Source organism: Pseudorca crassidens, chromosome 9, assembly GCF_039906515.1.
Source record: "Pseudorca crassidens isolate mPseCra1 chromosome 9, mPseCra1.hap1, whole genome shotgun sequence".
Classification (NCBI taxonomy): Eukaryota; Metazoa; Chordata; class Mammalia; order Artiodactyla; family Delphinidae; genus Pseudorca; species Pseudorca crassidens.
This window is the reverse complement of record NC_090304.1, coordinates 91,090,706-91,107,820: the sequence shown is the minus strand read 5'-3', so window position 1 is coordinate 91,107,820 and position 17,115 is coordinate 91,090,706. Positions and strand designations below refer to the sequence as shown.

At 43.9% G+C, this 17,115-nt stretch overlaps 1 pseudogene; it reads left to right on the top strand.

Annotated features, from left to right (window-relative positions):
• The first annotated feature begins 384 nt into the window (after positions 1–384).
• On the top strand, positions 385–1,360 carry LOC137231175 (Y-box-binding protein 1 pseudogene; annotated as a pseudogene).
• The last annotated feature ends 15,755 nt before the right edge of the window (positions 1,361–17,115 follow it).

Here is a 17,115-nt window from a genome sequence, read left to right as displayed (position 1 = left end):
CAGATGCGCAGGCTCAGTAGTTGTGGCTCACGGGCCTAGTTGCTCCGTGGCATGTGCGATCTTCCCAGACCAGGGCTCAAACCCGTGTCCCCTGCTTTGGCAGGCAGATTCTCAACCAATGTGCCACCAGGGAAGCCCTAAAGTTTCTTATTAATGCTAATAGTTTAATTGTAGATTTTTCCAGATTTTCTAGGTACACAATAATTTCACCAGTGAACTGTGGCAGTCTTATTTCTTCATTTATGATCTTTGTACCTTGCATTTATTTTTCTTACCTTAATGCACTGGGGAGGATCTCTACTACAATGTCAGACTGCAATTGTTATATCAGGCATCATTTTCTTTTTTGTCATTTTATAGATATTCTCTACCACATCAGGAAGGATGTCCTGTTCAGAGAGTCCTGAGCTGCACCACTGCCACCACCATCTTAGTTACTATCACACTCCGGAGGAGCCACAGCTGCTACAGCTGGACCCAGTCACCATCACCACACCCATGAGCAGCCAGGCGAGACCCAGCACCGCACAGTCTGGCTCTCAGTGATGCCCATACCAAACCCCGCACCTGGAGCAGTGGGTGAAGGGAGCAGTGGCCCCAGCAGCCTCATCTAGGAGGCACCAAGAAAGTCATCACAATGAGGGTTTTGGGAAAAGTAAAAAAAGCTCAATATAAGAAACAGATATGGTTTCATCAACAGGAAGATGTTTTTGCACACCAGAATGCCAGAAAGGAAATCCCAGGAATTACCTTTGCAGTGTAAGATGTGGAGAGACTGGAGTTTGATGTTGTTGAAGGGGAAAAGGATGCAGAAGCAGCAGATGTTACAGGTCCTGGTGGAATTCCAGAGCAAGGCAGTAGCAGAGCGTAAACAGTGCTTATAGACCCTACACGTGTGGTAGGGGTCCGCCACATGATTACCAGCAGAATTTTCAGAAGAGTGAGAGTGGAAAGAAAGGGATTGAAGAGGGCTCCGGAAGGCCGGGCCCAGCAGCACCATCCCTACCGCAGGCACCCTACAGAGACCCTATGGGCACCCCATACAGTAGCCCTGTGCAGGGAGAAGGGAGGAGGGTGCTGAGAACTAGAGTGTAGGAGAACAAGGTAGACCCGTGAGACAGAACACGTATCAGGTTATTGACGGTGATTCTGCAGGGGCTCTTCTCGCAGAAGACAGCCTGCAGAGGATAGCAATGAAGAAGATAAAGGAAATCAAGAAGAGGAGACCCCAGGTCAGCAGACACCTCAACATCTATTCCACAGAAGACGCCCAGAAAACCCACTACCGCAAGGTGGCAAAGAGCCCAAAGCAGCTGAGAGTTGGACTGCTCCTGAGGCCGAGCAGGCCATGGCTGGGTAAACGGGGCTTGCCATCTCTACCATTACCAGATTTAGTCATCCGAGGAGAGGAAATGAGTATGAAGTTCCAGCAATAAGAATGAACGAAAATGGGAGAAGACCGTGAGTGCTTGCTCTTTGCCTGTTGACTGGATAGCTAGAACCATCTGCAATATCTGTGCAGCTTATGGCTTTTCTTATGTTTATCTAAAGATGTCTCTTTCTGGTTAATGACAAATGTGGGTTTTTTTAAAGGCTGTTTTTTCTCAGTATATCTTTAGAGGTTTTAAAATGGTTTTATATCTGGTCAAGTTGAGATTTATAAGAACTCATTTTAATCTTTTTTTAATTTACTTTTTAAAATTGAAGTATAGCTGATTTACAATGTTCTGGTAGTTTCTGGTGTATGGCAAAGTCATTCAGATATATATAGATATGTGTGTGTATATGTGTGTGTGTACATATATATATATATTCTTTTCCATTATAGTTTATTACAAGATATTGAATAGAGTTCCCTGAGCTATACAGTAGGACCTTGTTTTTTTTCTATTTTATAAATATATAGTACTGTGTAGTACATATAGTACATATATATGTACTATATATATATATTTTTTTCTATTTTATAAATATGTAGTACTGTGTATCTGCTAATCTCAAACTCCTAATGTACACCCCCCCTTTCTTCTTTGGTAACCCTAAGTTTGTTTTCTATGTCTGTGAGTCTGTTTCTGTTTTGTAAATAAGTTCATTTATATCATATTTTAGATTCCACATATAAGTGATATTATATTATATTTTTCTTTCACGGTCTGATTTACTTCACTTAGAAGGACAATCTCTAGGTCCATCCATTTGCTGCAAATGGCATTATTTCATTCTTTTTTATAGCTGGGTAGTATTCCATTGTATAAATATACCACATCTTCTTTATCCATTCATCTGTTGACGGACATTTAGGTTCCTACCATGTCTTGGCTATTGTAAATAGTGCTGCTGTGAACATTGGGATGCATGTATCTTTTTGAATTATAGTTTTCTCTGGATATATTATATATATAATATAACTCAGTTTTAAATTGTAATAAATGTTTGATTCTTATTTTTTTCCAAAAATGTCAATAAACTGCAAGCACCTGTTAAATAGTAAATAGTAATACTAATAGTAATTAGTATTAGTAATACTAATAGTTAAATAGTAATAATAATAATAAAAAGAAAGCATCCTTTCTATTTCTATTCAGCTAAGTGATTCTTCCTTAAAATTATAAATGAATGTTGCATTTTATCAAAAGATTTTCCCACATCAATTGGGATAATCATATATTTTTTTCCTTATCCTATTAATAAGGTAAATTACCTTGACTGATTTTTCTAATATTGAATCAGCTTTGCATTTTATCCAACTTACTCATGTTTTATATCCTTCTATAAATGGTTGGATTTTCTTTCTAAAATTTTTTTGAAAATGATTGCATCTATGTTCAAGAGTGAAATTTGCTTATAATTTTCAGTTCTTTTAATATTTCTGCCAGGTTTGGTATCCAGGTTATGCTTAAGTTGGAATGTTTTCTTATTTTTTAATTTCTCATGATTGTATAAAGATTCAAGTATTTCTTCCATAAATTGCTGGGAGACTCACTGGTGAAACCATCTGGACTTGGAGTTTTATACTCAGAAATATATTTTTTTACTACTAATTCAATTTCTTTAAGGCTTACATAGAATTTTTCAGCTTTACTCCATAATTTAATTGAAATTTATTGATGGAAATGTTAATTGCTTTCAGTTTTCACTATTACAAAGGATGCTGCAATGAACACATTTATACAAGTATTTTGCAAGTTTGTGCATCTTTACATTTTAAACATCTTTATAAGATACATTTTAAACATCTTTATAAGATAAATGCTTATAAGGGGAGTTGCTGGGTCACAAAGTATGAACATTTTTAGTTGTCTTGGTCTTGACATCAGGCCATTTCTTTCCTGAAGAAATAGCATTGGAGAGAGAAATGCCCTCTGTATTAATTATTTATGGTGAGTAACAAATGACTCCAAAACTTGATGGTTTAAAACAATAATAGACAATTATTATCCTCACCGTTTCTGTGACTCAGAAGTTGTCAGTGGCTTAGTTGAGTGATTCTCACTTGGGCTCTCTCATGAGATGGTCATCAAGATGTCAGCCAGGACTGCAACATTTGAAGGCTTGTCTGAGGCTGGAGCAATATTTTCAAGATGGCTCACTCATGTAGCTGACAAGTTGATGTCAGTCCTTAACAGGTGGCCTCAGTTTCTTCCCCAATGTGGGCTCTCCACACCCTGCTTGAGTATTATAACAACATGGCAGTGGAGTTCCCCAGAACAAGCTATCTGAGAGAGAGAGAGAGAGAGAAAGAGAGAAGCAGCAGTGGCTTTTGAAAGAACTTTGGAAATCACACACCATTACTTCTGCCGTGCTCTATTCCTTAGAAAAGCATCACTGACTCTGGCCCACATTGAAGGTATGGGGAGTTAGACTCCACCCTTTGAAGGAACAAGTGTCAAAGAAGTTGCAAGTGTATTTTAAAACCATCACAATCTCTCTGTAAGCCTACTTTAAGTAAGTTTATCTCCTTGCATGAACCTTCAAAAATGTGTTTCTAAGGACAATTTCTCAGCCCATTGACGTCACTGAAGCAAATGGCAACAGCTGCTGAGAGTGTGGAATTGGGGCTACAAGAAGTCAAGCACCAGCTGCCCTTAGTGTCCAGTGTCCTTAGTGTCCTGGCTATGATCCAGCCTCAAGATTTATGTTTTAATTATGTAAATAGAGCAATTATGCCATCAGAGGCTCTGGTAAGCTAATTACTAAACAAGAAATCAATGCTGCTGAAGTCAAGACTAATGAATCCCAAGGCACCCAACACCCTGACTGTAATTGCAATATTGAGGACCTTATTTCAATCGACTGTACCAGAGAGCTTGGAGGGAAGAGGGCCGTTCTCGCCATGATTGATTCATTGAGACCCTATCCAAGATGCCTTTTCTCATGGATGCTGGGGGACTGTAAACAACCCCTGGCCACCCTCTCCCATCCCATGGCCACCTCTACACATACCCAGTCAGCCTGTAATAGCTCAGACTCTGGGAAGTGACCATACAGTTTATTATGGTCAGTGCCAGTAGGCAGGGAGGGGCTCTGACCAGAGCATCAGCTCAGTTGGACTTGACTTTTACATTTGGAGAACTGAAGCAGGGTGAGAGGGTTTCACTGGGACCCGCTTCTCCCCAAATCTCTGCTTTGCATGAGATGTCTGATTACCCCCTGACAATGGACAAGACTGGACAGAGAGGTCTCCTGACCCTAAAGGTTCCTGGAGGCATAAGAGTGCCTACTCTCTTCATTGTCCAACATTTGTCCACTCCAACTCTCACATCACAGGGCTCTGAGCTCTGTCTCTCTTGCTTTATGTGACAATTTTCCAAATTGCCTTGTCTCACCCTTAGCTTTTACCCAGTGCTGCTACAAGGAATAGCCATGTGCAATCTGGTTCTGCAGTTATTATAAAAATACTGTTGAGGACCATGAGTTGTACACCTACAACAAGATGATTTGGGGGGGAGGGTGTCGTCTGCTGTCCCAGAATTGTGGCCAATCTCCAAACCAAAGCAGTTGACAAGAAGCACTGAGGAGCTCTGCATTCTAAAAAGTGTTGCCCAGGAGCAGAACCCATGCATCCTGGCAATGACAAGGTGGTTTGAAAACAGGTTGCAGAATTGGCCTGCCACCTTCAATCCACACCCAATCCTGGCCTTTATTCTTCCACCCTGGTTTATATGAAAAGAGGATCAGGGAATGTGGGGAGATGGCATCAGACCTGCCAACCTTACAGCATTCGTGATGAGGGGAGATTCCCTTTTCTTCCCATGGGAAGACATATGTGATCACAGAGACAACTGGCTACTTCTGGTCTACAGGTTTTTGTGAGGGGCCTGTGGAGGTGGCCTAATGCCAGCAGAGGGACAGGGGACTGCAGAAGGCCTGGGAAGGAAGAACTGGAGGAACCCACATCCCCTCGTCCTTGGAGAACACAAAAGAAGTCCACAGCCTTTCCTGTTGTTCCACCTGCAGGAGCATGGAATGAGAAGGGTCAGGAGCTGTGGGCTGCCCAGGCAGTTGCTGTGACAAGTGAGGAGAACCTCCATCCAGAGAAGGTTGGGGACCATAACCCGGACTGAAGGAGGACTTTGCCCCCTTCACTCTGAGTGAGCTATCATATGAGAGGAGATCCAGGTTGAGTTGAGCGTTACTCCAAAACACCACCCCACCTTCAATGTAGAATCTACTAGCCTCACATGGGATCAGACTGAACCAGGCCAAGATTGGAGATGCCTCTTCACCACCACTGGTCCTCAGTCATGCTGTGAAGCCTCCTGCTTCCCCATCCCTCCTTCCTGTCCCTAAGCCTAGAGAGTAAGACCCAGGAGAAGGTGGAGGAGGAGCAGAGGGGAAAGAACAGACCACACTGCTCCTTCTTCTGGGTCCCTAAGGCCAAAATCTTTCTGGGTTTTGACAAAGAGAAAGAGCTTTGAATCAGATACAAACTGGGAGTTTTAACCTGGACTGAGTTTTTAATAACTGAAAACGACAGGAACATTCACTTTCTGCCCAAAATATCATTAAGTGATGAGGAAAAGGGATTCAACAGAACACAGCAGAAAGCAGTGACTGGAAAACATTAACTTTCACATTTATACCCCACTGAGTTGAGACTCTTCAGTAACCCACTGCACATCATTCCAGTCAGTGCTCCCTAAATAAAGCCCTGTGGAGGGAAATGAGTTTCAGAAATTTTTGCAAGGCTAACCAGGACATGAAGAAATGAACACATTCACACACTATGGGAGTTAAGATAAACTGGGGAGGTCTTTTGGGGGGATGATTTGGAAATATGTGTCATAAGCCTTAAAAAAAGTGCATATCTTTGACCCAGCAGTTTTATTCTTTGGAATATATTTATGTATTCAACAGATTTTTATGGAGTACCAAATTTGTCCTGGACACTGTTCTGGTACGTTGGACAAGATGGACGTGATCACTATCCTTACAGACCTTACAGTTCACTGAAGGGGAGACAGAGAAACAGGATGTTACAATAGAGCATCAATCATGCTCTAGCAGAATGAAGGGCAGGTGATGGTGGCCACCATGGGAGGGATATCCGTCTGTGATGATAATGGTGATGGCAGAGTGTCAGGGAGGTTCATCTGAGGAAGTGATGTGTGAAAGATGAATAGGGTGAGCTAGGCATGGGATCCCAGGTGAAGAAAGAATGTTCTAGGCAGGAAGGGTATGTACAAGATCGCAGAGGCAGAGAGAGCATAGCATAGTTCAGGCGCCTAAGGAAGTTTGGTTTGGCCAGAGAAGCAAGAGTGAGAGGATGAAAATGCGGAGGATGGAAAGGGAGGCAAGGGACCCTAAGGAAATAATTGAGGGTGCATGCAAAAGCTCACCAAAGCATGTGATGCTTATTATAGCTGAAGCTTGGAGACAACTTAGATGTCAATTAACAGGTTCCCAGTAACACCAGTACAACAGAACACTGCACAGCTACAAAAGAGGCTGTGGAAGAATATTTATTGGCACAGAAAGATGTTCAATGTTATATTGTCAAATAAAAAATCAGGATATAAGACTGTATGTATAGTATGGTCTTATTTTTATGTTTAAAATTATACAAAGATCCTGGAGAAAATATATTAGTTATTAACACTTATCTCTGGGTGCTGGGATTGTGGGTAAATTTCATTCCTTCCTTTTTGCTCAACTGTAGTTTCTACAGTAGTTTATCTGTAAACAAGTATTGCTTGGGTAATAAGGAAGTGAAAGTTATAAGACACAAAATCACTGAAATGTAAGCTGAAAAAATTTGATGCCAGGAAAATCTTGAGCTTCCTGTTAAGTGTGAAGAAATTATTCTAAGTTGAGAAGGGGAAGTCGTATAAAAGGCAACTGACATGGAATATCAATTTTAACACTTATGGGCTTCAACTGACTCTGCAAGGGCGTTCAGACTGTCCCCCTCCATGCGTGCTGCCACTCCCAGCTTCATGCAGCACGGCCTGACCCCAGGACAGCACCAATTCTGGTACCACTTCCTTCCTGGTCCTTGTATAACAAAGCTACATTCTCTAGTTTCATCTCAGAGGCTTCTTTTAATTTTTTTGGACAGCTTTGTTGAGGTATAATTTATATACCAAAAAACCCCACACATATTTAATGTATATAATTTGATGAGTTTGGACTATGCATATACCTGGGAAACCAGCTACCTCAATCAAGGTAATAGACAAATGTATCACCTCCAAAAGTTTCCTTGTGCCTCTTTGTGGTTTGTGTGTGTGCCTGTGCGTTAATAACACTTAACATGGAATCTACCTTCTTAACCAAATTTTAAGTGCACAGTAAAGTATTTTTAAATATAGGCACTATGTTGTACAGCGAATCTCTAGAACTTATTCATATTGTATAACTGAAACTTTATACCCATTGAAAGATTTGCAAGCAGATAAAGTCTATTGAAGTCCTATGAATTCCAGTGAGTCATACAGCTTTGTCTAAGAAATAGGCATCTTCTGCTGATCCTACCAGGGGGGCCCACTTTGGTACTTGCACACACATCTAGCACAATGAATATATATCAGTGTCCTATGGAGGCTTGTACAATTGAGCATAGATGAGCTTGTGGTGTGCTTTCTCCGCTTGGATAACAATTCTTGTGTTAGTTATCATGATTCCTTTTTGCCCTAATGCCTGTAGTCAGAAACCATTTGATGCTCAATTATTAGGGTGAAAGAGGAGCTCTTTAGAGTCAGGACTTTGAGTTCATTCTGATCCTTGGATGTGGCCCTGCTCCAGCCATGTGGTCCCTCTGCCTCAAGCTGACCAGTCTCCTCACTGTCCCTTGAAAGAATGTTTTCCCCTTCCTTATTCCTGTGTTCATGCTGGTCCTCTCACCAAGAATTCTCTGCACCTCTCACGGTCTAACCAAATGCTACTGATCTGTCACAGTCTAGCTCAAGTCTCAGCTGTGAGACAGTCTGCCCGATGCTACAATTTACGTGTGTCTGGAGTCTACGTGCTTCATGGAAAGAGTGTAGATTTTGCCACTGGAAACCCTAAGTTCCAATTGCGACTTCACTACTTCCTAGTTGAGTGATCTTGGGAAATTGACTTAACATTTGAGAAATTTTCTCCGTGACATTTTTTTTCACAGAGATGATGTGAGAATTACAACATAACATAATTTTTAAGTCCCTTAAATTACCAAACACTACATGTATTCAACAAGCATTTATTAAGCACCAATTGTGCAACCAACATTAAACTAAACATTATGCAAATGCTAGTTTTGTTATAACACTCAGTAATCAATAATAGTGTTCCAGGGAATCCAGCAAATAACATTCTGCTTTGTGCTTCTCATGTTTCACCTGTGAATACATTACCTCTTTTGTATTTTGTAGTCTAACTATTTTGTGTTATGAAATAGTTATGAAATTCCTACTGTGAGCCTAGTGGGGATAAAATGGTGAACAAGAACTTGCCCTCCTGCAGCGGCATGAGTACAAGGAGGAACTTTTGAAGGCTCTAAGGAAGGCAGTGATTTAATGGGATTTGTGTCTTCAAAAATATCATTTTTTTCTACTTTAGTTGGAACTTTCTTCCCTTCTTTGCCTGGTTAAGTCCTCCCTTTCTTTATTTCTCAAATTTGATGTCCCCTACTCCAAGGATACTTCTCTGACCTCCCATCCTGTGTTTGTGCCCTCCCATGTGCACTCCTTTTTTTTTTATTAAATTGAAGTATAGTTGATTTACAATGTTGTGTTAATTACTGTTGTAGAGCAAAGTGGTTCAGTTTTATATATATATATATATATATATATATACACATACACACACACATATATATATATACACATTCTTTTTTAAATATTCTTTTCCATTATGGTTTATCATAGAATGTTGAATATAGTTCTCTGTGCTATAGAGTAGGACCTTGTTTATCCATTCTATATATAAAAGCTTACATCTGCTAACCCCAACCTCCCACTCCATCCCTCCCCCAACCCCCTCCCCCTTGGCAGCCACCAGTCTGTTCTTTATGTCCCTGATTCTGTTTCATAGATAGGTTCATTTGTGTCATATTTTAGATCCCACATATAAGTGATATCATATGGTATTTGTCTTTCTCTTTCTGACTTACTTTACTTAGTATGATAATCTCTAGTTGCATCCATGTTGCTGCAAATGGCATTATTTCATTCTTTTTTATGGCTGAGTAATATTCCATTGTATAAATGTACCACATATTCTTTATCAAGTCATCTGTCAATGGACATTTAGGTTGCTTCCGTGTCTTGGCTATTGTGAATAGTGCTGCTATGAATTTAGGAGTGCATGTACCTTTTTGAATTTTGGTTTTGTCCAGATATATGTCCAGGAGTGAAATTGCTGAATCATATGGTAATTCTATTTTTAGTTTTCTGAGGAAACTCCATACTGTTTTCCACAGTGGCTGCACCAACTTACACTCCCACCAAGAGTGTAGGAGGGTTCCCTTTTCTCCACACCCTTTCCAGCATTTGTTATTTGTCGATGTTTTAGTAATGGCCATTCTGACTGGTGTGAGGTGATACCTCACTGCAGTTTTGATTTGACACGTGCACTCTTTGTCTCAGTACCGCTCTCAGCACGCTAGCTTGTAATTGTCTGATTGCCTGTCTAGGTGCCCCTGGGCCATGAGCTCCATGGGCTGACAGAACTCTTGCTTATCTTTTCATATTTGCATCCTCAGTGTCCAGCCAGAGCACAGTGTAGGTGCTCAGTAAACACTGCTGAAAAAATAGTGACCCTGGCAAGAGCAGTTTCAGGGAAGTAGTGGAGCAAAGCCAGACAACAGTAAGATGAAGCAAGAATGAGGCACAATGAGAAGAGACACTTCTTCCTAGAATCTTACTTGAGAAGAGTATGGGTGAGCAGGGCAATAGCTAGAAGAGGACAAGCGGGGATGCAGGGTTTGCTTTGTAAGATGGAAGAGACTTAGACATATTTAAATACTAATGGGGACTATCTGGAAGGAAAGAAGGAGATTAAGATATCGGAGGCTGTATTAGTCCATACTAATAATGCAATAATGCTGCGGAGTAAGCGAGCCCCAGCCCCAGTGGCTTATGGTAAGAATAAACATTTATTTGACTCACTCATGTGTCTGCAGGGTGGCTCTGCACTGTGTTGCAGGTCTGCATATCTAGGGCTCTTCCATGTGCCTTCCATCCTTGGGCCAGTGAGCTAGCCGAGCATGTTTTTCTCATCATGTTGTCAGAGGCTGAAGAGAGAGGATCAGAAATAAGCAAGGCTCTTAAGGCCTTGGTTCAGAGCAGACACACTATCACTTCTGCCCACATTCCACTGTGCAAAACCGGTCACGTGGCAGTCTCAATGTGAACATCAATCAGGCAGGGAAAAGTGCTTTGCCTACAGGGGACCATAGCAAAGATGGGAAGAAAGAATTGTGAGCTAAGAATAGAGAGGTTTGCATGCCAGAGAGAGAGAGAGAGAGAGAGAGGGAGGAAATATGGAGCCAGTTGATGAGGTGGGTTACCTGAGGATTGAGAATGGCAAGAGAATAAAATATTGGCAATAGAGTAGCTCAAATAATAAACCACGTGGTCCAGGCTAGACAGAGAAGAATGGAAAGAAAGTGGAGGCTGACAGGGTGAGTAAGTGTAGGGAACAAGAGGTGCTGGTGAGGCTGGGGCTGAGATGGGTCCAAGTGCCTGAACTGGAGATGGTAAGATAAGAGGTTGAAGGCAGACAGTGAGGCCTTTGAATCTGAACTTTTTGCAGTGGCACAATCCAAGCTGCTGACCAGACTCAGGCTGTAGCTGTAAACAGTTGAACTTGAGAGGAGGTGAAGGTAGTCAGGGCTAAGGCCGTCGAGGCACTGGGCGGCCCAGGGCTTGGATGGGTGGTTCACGCAGATGAGGAAATCCCCAGGGTTCCAGCGGGGCTGGGTTGTAGGAGACTGTGAGGGAGGTTGTCTCCAGGGGACCTGGAGAAGATAGGGATGGAGTGAGGGAGGGACCCGGGCCTTACTTTACGTGGACGTAGAGGCGAAATTTGTGAAAGCTGCATTAGGGAGCCTGAGGATGTCATCTCTGGCTCCTGATGGAGACATTTGTGGGTTGTGGAAGAAAGAGCAATTCCTAATCGATAAGCCTGCAGGGAAAACAAAATTTGGAGGAAAAAGCCAAGTTTCAGTTAAGCTAGAAAGAGAAGAGCCATTCAGTTGAAGAGTCTGAGGGAACAGGAAATTCTGTTTACTGAAAAGTTGGTTCTATGGGAAACCATGGGATCTGGCATTGTGGTGGAGGAAGCCCTAGGCAGTGGAAGAGGAGAGATACATTGGAGGAAGGAGCGTGGATGTGAGGCACGGCTGGGTCAGTGGGGGAAAGAAGGTCCCAGGTATTTCTGGAAAGAGGAAATCTAAAGCCAGAAGAGTTAGTTCCTGGGACTCTCATCATGTGGGGAAAACAACAGATGTCCTTAGACAATGAGGCAGCCCTAACTCACTAGAAAAGTACCAGGCCCTTAAGAAACGCTTAACAGAATGAATACATGTCTAAAGAAAATACTGGATCCATGAGCCACGTTCTCCTCTACTGGAAAAGGCGATGGCTCTGATCTTGTCCAGAGCAGGGAAAAGTCAGCCGCCTGCTGTGCTGCAATAACCTGACCCCTATTGCGTCCAAACCTGGGAATTACCTGTCCAGAAATTTCAAAACCTTTGATTATGGGTTTTTGATTTCTCATGAACTTTTATGGGGTTTACCTTGGCAATTAAATTACGTATGTTATTTATCAGGCCATCTTCTCCAATTAAGATGATAATGAGCTTCCATGTTCTACCAGATATTTATCAGCCTCTCTATGAAAAAGAGCTTAATGAAACACTCAAGACAGGTAATCACGTTAAGGAGGGGGAGCCCCTGGGGAGGATTTGAGATGTCTAACAATAGAGTGGAGAGTAATGGGACTTCATGGTAAACAGCACTGACAATCACAGACATAATGGCCCTTGAATGAGTGTCTGGGCTAGCTGGGAGGACTGGGCATTTCTTCCCTTGGCAGGTCATAGAAATCAGAAGCTGGTGCAACACTGTGGGCAACCGGCCTTGATAGTATGATAGCCAACGACAACTTACTGCTACTACTATTTGTCAAATGCCTATTGTGTATAAGGCATTGTACTAGGGGCTCTACAAGCATTACGCCAAGTCAGACTTACTGAAACCGACTTTATAAGTAAGTACAACACTATGTTGTATTTTCCTGACAAAGCAACTCAGGCTCAAAGGGATGCAGTGACTTGCCTGAGATCATATGGCAGATAAGTAGCAACGCTGAGACTTGAATTCTGGTTGAGAAGAGGCACACTCCTCCATGTGGCAGGAGCGTGATGTGAAGCAGAGAAGTCCTAGTTGCAATGGTGCCTGTCACTAAGCCCATGTGGCTGCCACAGAAATGGCTTTGACCGAGGGCAGCAAATATGTGGCACATGTACTGCCTGTCACTCCCTCCTGCTCTCCCCATGCCAGACATCTCTAATTTATCATGATACTCTCTCCCATTGAGCACAGATGTGGCCTCGTAATCATTCTCACCACAACACTGCAGGCAGTAACTAAGTCAGTCAGAACTGACATGTGAGATAAAATCTCTTTGCCATCCTTGACATAGATGCTCCATGAAAACATGAGGGACAAAGCACTGGGCTTGGAGTTTGAGGAACCCAGCTTTAATCCTAGTTCTCCCTCTTCAAACAGTCCCAGAGCCCATTATACCACTTGTGACACCAAGGGTTGTGGGGATTAAATTAAACACCAACATGGGAAGCACAGCACCTGCAGCAGGGTAAGCCCCAGAGAAGTGTTGTTTCCTCTTTTTATAAACAATGACCAACACATTCAGACTTGGATCAGGGGCAAGTGTAGTTTTCTCAAACTCTTAGAAAACTCCCTGGAGGACAAAGGCAGTGACAGAATAGCCTGGATCCCAGGGAAGGCATGGAGAGTGTCAAGGTCCAGGCGCGAGGACCTACAGTGATGAGAGTCACTGAGGTGCTCAAGGGTAGTCCCTCCAGGTTTGCAGAAAGCCCCTCAGGGAATAGAGAGGCAAGGAAGCCCCATCTGGGGCCAACTCTGACCTCATCCTCTTCCCTTTTTCTGATTTCCTTCCAGTGGTCCAACCAGGTGCAGGGGGGCCTTGATGCGGTCCCTGAAGTTCAGCTCCAGGGCTGGTACAGGTGGAGAACAGTAGAGAGCAGACCTGGAAGAGGAAATCTGAGATATCCAGCATGGAGACTTTTCTCCCTGGCAATGGTCTTAAGTTGAGACCTTGAACACTGTTCTGCTGGTTCCCTCATTTCCTGGTTTGAGTTTTGCTAATCTATACCCCACAGCTAGCAGAGAACCAAACAAAGGAGAAGGAAGCCAGAGTAGCAGTAAAGACCATGTGCAGTTAAAAGAGCAGGCCCCAGAAAACATGGGGTTGTAGGTCTGGAGGGCTGGCTAGTCTGGCAGGTGGTTGTCTGGAAGACTGGGCAACAGGCAGCAGAGCAGTGGTGTAATCATGGGCAAAGGAGGGGGTGTCCAAATGGAGGGACATAGATGGTCCATCCAGCTGGTTGGGCACAGCTATGAGGATGCTCAGGCAGGCTTGAGACCTCAGCAGATAAACTCAGCTCAACACTCACTGAGTAGCTTTCTCTATTTCTGGCCCCATGCTAGGCACTGAGAAACTAAAGATGGGTAAGATAATCCTTTCTAGTAATTGCAACGTAATGGGAAGTGTGATTGGGTAGAGGTACTTAATGTGCTCTGAGGACCCCATCAGGGACCTGCTGGAGAGAAGGATGCCTGGGGAGAGGAAAACATTCCAGCCAGAGGGAAGAGTACAAGCAAATGTCAGTGGATGTGAGGGCCCACGGCATGGTTAGGCACTGCTGCAGAGTAAAGTAGGAGAAGAGGAGGGGCAAGAGATGAAGCTGGAGATGTGGGTGGAGGCAGATGGAGGCTGCTCTTTGTCAGGAGCAGACAAGGAGGACCACACTCCCTGGTAGCCGATAGGCAGCCCTTGAAGAGTTTAGCAGAGGGGTAATGTGGTTACATCTGCCTTTGGATGGCTCTCTCTTGACGCTGGGCCAAAGTTGGATCTAGGGGTAAGTTTGGAGGCAGAGAGAGCAGTGAGGAGGCAATTACAATGGTCCAGGTGGGAGGGGACCAGGGTCCGAGCTAGGCAAGTGTGCCAGCAAAGCTCGTCCTGCAGAGCCCAACACAGCTCAGCTACTGCGCCTGTGCCTGCCATACGTGGCATGATGCTGGGAACACTTCCCCAAAGGACGGAAGGTACTGCTGCTGCTGCCTCCTTGCAGCTGACTTTCCCCAGCTGTCTGTCTGAGCAGTAATATTCCTTAAACCATGCTTAAGACAGTCATGGTTTTAAGCAAATGATATTGCCCATAGGTAATTACAAGATTATCTAGTGGGCTCAGGAAAGCCCAAATAGTTCTCAGGTTGCCAGCATGAGTGGCATAGAGGTAAGCCAAGACCCTCTAGGAGGGCTTGCTGGATGTTGCTGGAAGCTGGGCAGGGTGGGAAAAGATGAGGAAGGATGGCCATCCCCCTAGCTGGGGAGGATGTTCCCCAGGAGGGTCACAGGAGAGAAGAGGATGCCCGTGGAAGCAGGTGGGTTTACTCCATAATTCCTCCTAAGTCACCTGCCTGATAAGTCAAGTCCATCACTAATAATAGTAAATCCCACTTAAGGACCACTTCCTGAGGGCCAAGTATTCTTTCTCAGGGAGCTCCCCCATACGGGATCACATTTAATTTTCACAAAAACATTTAAAAATAAACTATTATATCCATTTTACAGATAAGGAAACTGAGACTTAGTTAAGCAACTCGTTCAAAGTCTCAGAGCTAGGCAACAGCACACAGCTTTTGGAGCCCTCCATGGGTTTGGCCATCTCAGCACAGACTCCTGTAGCAATTTTGTGATAGAACTGGGAGCAGGAGAGTCAGACGGGAAAACCAGTCACTTGGCTTTGAGGGAAGGTCAGGACACAGGCAAGGGAGTTTCTCCTCCTGAACTTGTGTGCTCTTCCTTGTAATCCAAGCAGACTAGGGGCTCAGCCAGGACTGGGTGACTGGTGGGGTGGCTTCTTTCGGTACTAGCTCTTTGCAGAGGAGAAGGTGCTATGCCCAAAACAAGAATATGTCACAGAACAAAGAGGGGCTAGATGTCTTTGATCTCATCATTCTCCTCGTCTTTCTCCTTCCCTCTCTCCTACCTCTCACCTCTCCCCACCTTTCCCTCCTTCACTCACCACTTTCCTCCTTCCTGGAACCTCAGAGTCAAGTCAACACCCAACTACTCTCTCAAAATCCCTGACAGTTGAACCCACCTGTCCAGCTACCCTTTGTCCACACTCTGGGCATTTGGACTGCTCTCTTCCTTGACTTCCAACTCTCCCCATTCCTACCTGCATCAAAGCTTCCACATCCCCAGAGGCTCTCAGCTACAAAGTTGGAAAGAAATCAAAACAAAACAACTCACACTAAATTGGGTACAACAGAAAACTCTCCTTTAAGCCCTCAGGGGTGTTTGTTCGTTAAGCCAAATGGATGACTAACTGGGGAGATTTCTCTTAACAAACTTTTGTTGAGAGTCTACCTTGTGATGGGTTGGTTCTATGCTGGGGGATGGAGGGAGGGATGCAGGTGAGCCAGGGGATCTCACTCTTTAGTCAAGAAATAAGACAAGAACACAAATAATGATGTCATGAATGTCACAAAGAGCTGCATGAGTTTATTAAAACTGGGGAGGGGTGAGGGAGATGAGGGTGGGGTGAGGGAGATGAGGGTGGGGTGAGGGAGATGAGGAAAGGCCTATGGAACACAACAGTTTGAGCTGGACTCTGAAAGACTAGTGGGAATCAGACATATAGGTGGGGGTGGGGGGAAGTCAGTCATCTCAGACAAAGAGAGCAGTGAGGACACAGTCCTGGAGATGGGCCTGGGACACGACTCAATGGGCAATTCCAGTGTGTGAGGAAGAGGCTTCTGCTTGAAAGTAGGCAGAGAAAGGGATTTCTTTAAGTCCCATCCCTTGGCTTGTTCTTGCAGCAGAAGAACCCAAGATCTACAATCCTGCTTCCTTCCTCTTCCCATGATGTCCCACCCAGTCCAGTCCCTGCCTCACTGGAGGAAGGGGTCAAGGGCTCTTTTGTCTCTCACCAGTCTTATCTAAGGGCTTGCCTTGAATCACATCCCATCAACTCAGCTCCCAACTGACTCTCCAAATCTGTAGACAGCCCTACCCGTCATCAGATCTGTCAGAGACCAGAAGATAGACCTGGGGGCCCTCTATGGAACCTCAGACTAGCACCCCAATCTTTCCCAATGTTTCCTTTCCCTCCCCCCATCAAGTTGACCCTCCCCAAATACTTGGTTTCTATAACTGTAATAATAGTCTTCCCTCTGAATAACACACCCACTATTTATGCCTAATTACCACGTGGTCCAATAATGATACGTAGAGCACTAAATGGGTGAGATCAACTTTGCTTGAAGTTTTGCTTCATTACAACACCAAACTTGATTCATATACACCGAATATTTAACCTGTCCGGGCCTTGGCTCCCATGTCTGTAAAATGAGGGGT